The sequence below is a fragment of the Penaeus vannamei genome, chromosome 18, assembly GCF_042767895.1.
Source record: "Penaeus vannamei isolate JL-2024 chromosome 18, ASM4276789v1, whole genome shotgun sequence".
Taxonomy (NCBI): Eukaryota; Metazoa; Arthropoda; class Malacostraca; order Decapoda; family Penaeidae; genus Penaeus; species Penaeus vannamei.
This window is the reverse complement of record NC_091566.1, coordinates 3,634,543-3,639,542: the sequence shown is the minus strand read 5'-3', so window position 1 is coordinate 3,639,542 and position 5,000 is coordinate 3,634,543. Positions and strand designations below refer to the sequence as shown.

Here is a 5,000-nt window from a genome sequence, read left to right as displayed (position 1 = left end):
GAATACACAGTGATACAGCCTTCCTGCCGCGATATATCCACATCGTGTTTGTAGTGAAAATATTTTGATATTCTTTGGAAAAAAAGTTTTACCTTACAGGAGCCAAAGTTTCATGGTATCCTGTCGTGGTACTTTCGTTATAAGTTTTGATGATTTTTTTTATCACATAATTTTGAGAATATCCTAGTTTGTTGCTTTATTATTTGTGTATATTTAGATATATGTTTATGTGCGAATATGTGTCTCTTTCAACACACACACTTATATACATGTGAAGAAACATATTGACAAACAATTTCTCCCAAAATCACATTCCATTTATTTCTTTCCACTCACCCCTTCCTCTTCTTTCCCTTTCTCTTCCTCCCCCTCCTCTCTCCAATACGTCCCCTCCCTCCTCCATCACGCCTCCCCTCCAACACACTCCTAATCCAACACGCCTCCCTCCCCCCTCCAACATGCCCTCTCCAACATGCCCCCCTCCAACACGCCTCCCTCTCCCCTCCCCCCTCCAGCACGCCCTCTCCAACATGCCCCCTCCCCTCCCTCCTCCAACTGTCCCTCTCCCCCCTCCAAATGTTCCCCTCTCCCCCCCCTCTCCCCCTCCTACATCCGCACAGCCCAAACCAAAACACGAATAAACACGCACAAGGCACAAATTACTCCCCTAAATTCCCCTCCTCATTAGGCTCCCATCTCTCTCCTCCTTCCTTAAACTCATTTTTTCCGATCTGTTGCTAACCAGACCACCGTCATCATCCCCCCTCCCTCCCCCTCTACCCCTCTACCCACCCTCTCTCCCGACACACCCCCAACCCCTTTCGCCAGACTCCCGCCTTCTCTTATCCTTTCTCCTGGCCTTTCGCTATTCTCCACTCTCTCCTCTCCTCGTTAACTTCCCCTCTCCCTTCTCCTCCTTCCTCTATCCTCCCCTCTCCCTTTCCCTGTCCTCTGTTCTCCACTTTCTTGTCTTGGCTTCTCCCCTATCCTGTCTTCCCTCTCTTCCTTCCCCTCCTTTCCCTCTCCTCCTTTCTGCCTCTTCCCTCTCCCCTCCCCTGCCTTCCTCTCTCTTCACCCCCTGCTTTCCCCTCTCCTCGCCCTACCTGCTACTCTCTCTCTCTCGCTCTCTTCCCCTCCCCATATTCGTTCCCCTCTCCATCCCCCCTCTCTCTCCTTCTACCCCTCTCTCTCTTCCCTTCCCCTTCCTCACAACTTCCGAGATTCCCCCCTCCTTCGATCCGCCAAACCTTCCCCTCTCTCCCTCCCCCTCCCCTTTTCCCTACACCCCCCCCCCCCCCCTCTTTTCGCCGTACATGATAAAGTTTTGCCTTAACGAGGGGTAACGAGGGAGACAGGTGGGGGGGGGGGTAAGGGGGAGAGCACGAGGAGAGGGGTTTCTTGTTTTTTTTGTTCTTTTTCTTTTCTCCCTCTCTCTTTCCCCTTCTTTCTGTCTCTCTCTTTCTTTCTTTCTCGGCCTGTCTGTCGGTGTATGTCTACATCCCTCTCCTCTCTCTGTCTCCTCTTTCTTTCTCTCTCTCTCTCTCTCTCTCTCTCTCTCTCTCTCTCTCTCTCTCTCTCTCTCTCTCTCTCTCTCTCTCTCTCTCTATCTATTTCTCTCTCTCTCTCTCTCTCTCTCTCTCTCTCTCTCTCTCTCTCTCTCTCTCTCTCTCTCTCTCTCTCTCTCTCTCTCTCTCTCTCTCTCTCTCTCTCCTCCTTCATCCCTCTCTCTCTCTTTCTGCCTCTCTCTCTCTCTCTCTCTCTCTCTCCTTTTTCTCTCCCTCTCTCACGTCGCTCTCTCATATGACTACAGTTGCTCTTTCTCTCTCCCTCTCGTCTCTCCCTCTCTCTCCGTTATTTCTCCCTCCCTTCCCCCCCCCTTCCTCTTTCCTTTTCCTCTACCTCCTCTCCTCTTCCTCCTCCTCCCTCCTCCTCTCTTCCTCTTAATTTCCTCATCTCCCTCTCTCCCTCTCTCCCTCTCTCTTCCTCTCTCCTTCGCTCTCTCTCTTCCCTCTCTCTCTCGCTCTCCCCCCCTCTTCTCTCTTCCTCTCTCCTTCTCCTCCTCTCTCCTTCTCCTCCCCTCTTCCCTCTCTTCCTCTCAGCTTTCCTGTCTGTCTGTCTGTCTGTCTCTCTCTCTCTCTCTCTCTCTCTCTCTCTGTCTCTGTCTCTGTCTCTGTCTCTGTCTCTCTCTCTCTCTCTCTCTCTCTCTCTCTCTCTCTCCCTCCCTCCCTCTCACCCTTTCTCTTTCTCTCCATTTTTCTCTCCCTCTCTCATCATCATCTTCTCCCTCTCTCCGCCTCTCTATCCACCCCCTTCTTTTCTCCTCCCAAAATAAACACCCAAAATCCCTTCTTTCAATCTCTTTCATGTTTATCCTTGTCACTAGTCTTATTTCGTTCAGTATCCGAGTCTTGTATTTTTATCCAAAATCTCTCTCATGAACTGAATAATTTTTTTTTTTCATTAACGGAAGACGACAACTATTCTTACACGACGACGAAGGTGCCTTTCTTTCGCTCCAGAGAGAAGACAACAAATGTACATCTTCATCTGGTTTCCTTTTGTGCTTGCCAATAGCGTCTCTCTCTCTGTCTCTGTGTCTCTCTTCTCTTTTTTATGTCTCTCTCTCTCTCGCCCTTTCTCTCTCTCTCTCTCTCTTCTCTCTCTCTCTCTCTCTCCCTCTCCCTTTCTCTTTCTCTCCATTTTTCTCTCCCTCTCTCTCATCATCATCTCCTTCTCCCCCTCTCCACCTCTCTATCCACCCATCACCCTCCCCTTCTTTTCTCCTCCCAAAATAAACACCCTTCTTTCAATCTCTTTCATGTTTATCCCTGTCACTAGTCTTATTTCGTTCAGTATCCGAGTCTTGTATTTTTATCCAAAAAATCTCTCTCATGAACTGAATAATTTTTTTCATTAACGGAAGACGACAACTATTCTTACACGACGACGAAGTCTCTCTGTCTCTTTTCTTCTTTTTCTTATCTATCTCTGTCTCTTTCTCTGTCTGTCTCTCTATCTATCTATCTCTCTCTCCCTCTCTTTCTCTTCTTCTCCACTCTCTCTCTCTCGCTCTCTTTCTCTCTCTCTCTCTCTCTCTCTCTCTCTCTCTCTCCCTCCCTCTCTCCCTTTCTCTTTCTCTCCATTTTTCTCTCCCTCTCTCATCATCATCTTCTCCCCCTTTCAACCTCTTTATCCACCCATCACCCCCCCCCCCCTTTTTCTCCTCCCAAAATAAACACCCAAAATCCCTTCTTTCAGTGTCTTTCATGTTTATCCTTGTCACTAGTCTTATTTCGTTCAGTATCCGAGTCTTGTATTTTTATCCAAAATCTCTCTCATGAACTGAATAATTTTTTTTTTTCATTAACGGAAGACGACCACTATTCTTACACGACGACGAAGGTGCCTTTCTTTCGCTCCAGAGAGAAGACAACAAATGTACATCTTCATCTGGTTTCCTTTTGTGCTTGCCAATAGCGTCTCTGGTGTGTGTGTCTCTCTCTGTCACTGTGTCTCTCTTTCTCTCTTTTTATCTCTCTCTCTCTCTCTCTCTCTCTCTCTCTCTGTATCTGTGTCTCTTTTCTCTCTGTCTCTTTTCTTCTCTTTCTTCTCTATCTCTGTGTCTTTCTCTGTGTCTCTCTTTCCACCTCCCTCCCTCCACTCTCTCTTTCTCGTCTTCTCCACTCTCCCTTACTCTCTCTCTCTCTCTCTCTCTCTCTCTCTCTCTCTCTCTCTCTCTCTCTCTCTCTCTCTCTCTCTCTCTCTCTCTCTCTCTCTCACTCTCTCTCTCTCTCCCCCTCTCTCTGTCTCCCTCCTCTCTCCCTTTCTCTTTCTCTCCATTTTTCCCTCCCTCTCTCATCATCATCTTCTCCCCCTCTCCACCTCTCTATCCACCCATCACCCCCCCCCCTTTTCTCCTCCCAAAATAAACACCCAAAATCCTTTCTTTCAATCTCTTTCATGTTTATCCTTGTCACTGGTCTTATTTCGTTCAGTATCCGAGTCTTGTATTTTTACCCAAAAATCTCTCTCTGCATGAACTGATTTTTTTTTTCATTAACGGAAGACGACAACTATTCTTACACGACGACGAAGTCTTCTCTCTTTATCTATCTCCCTCTTCACTCTCTTTCTCCCTTCTTGCCACTCTCCCTTTCTCTCTCTCTCTCTCTCTCTCTCTCTCTCTCTCTCTCTCTCTCTCTCTCTCTCTCTCTCTCTCTCCCTCCTCTCTCTCTCTCTCTCTCTCTCTTCTTTCTCTCTCTCTCGGCCTCTCTCCCTTTTTCTCTTTCTCTGTCTCTCCATTTTTCTCCCTCTCATCATCTACTTCTCCCCCTCTCCACCTCTCTATCCACCCATCATCCCCCTTCTTTTCTCCTCCCAAAATAAACACCCCAAATCCCTTCTTTCAATCTCTTTCATGTTTATCCTTGTCACTGGTCTTATTTCGTTCAGTATCCGAGTCTTGTATTTTTACCCAAAATCTCTCTCATGAACTGAATAATTTTTTTTTTTCATTAACGGAAGACGACAACTATTCTTACACGACGACGAAGTCTCTCTCTCTTTATCTATCTCCCTCCACTCTCTCTTTCTCCCCTTCTTCACTCTCCCTTTCTCTCTCTCTCTCCCCTCCTTCCCTCTCTCCCTTTCTCTCTCTCTCTCTCTCTTTCTCTCTCTCTCTCTCTCTCTCTCCCTTTCTCTTTCTCTCCATTTTTCTCTCCCTCTCTCATCATCATCTTCTCCCCCTCTCCGCCTCTCTATCCACCCATCACCCCCCACCTTTTCTCCTCCCAAAATAAACACCCCAAATCCCTTCTTTCAATCTCTTTCATGTTTATCCTTGTCACTAGTCTTATTTCGTTCAGTATCCGAGTCTTGTATTTTTACCCCAAAAATCTCTCTCATGAACTGAATAATTTTTTTTCATTAACGGAAGACGACAACTATTCTTACACGACGACGAAGTCTCTCTCTCTTTATCTATCTCCCTCCACTCTCTC

At 47.1% G+C, this 5,000-nt stretch overlaps 1 protein-coding gene across 3 annotated transcripts in view; it reads left to right on the top strand.

Annotated features, from left to right (window-relative positions):
• mGluR (metabotropic Glutamate Receptor) overlaps positions 1–5,000 on the top strand; it is a 266,768-nt gene that overhangs the window by 1,484 nt on the left and 260,284 nt on the right. The window lies entirely within an intron of this gene.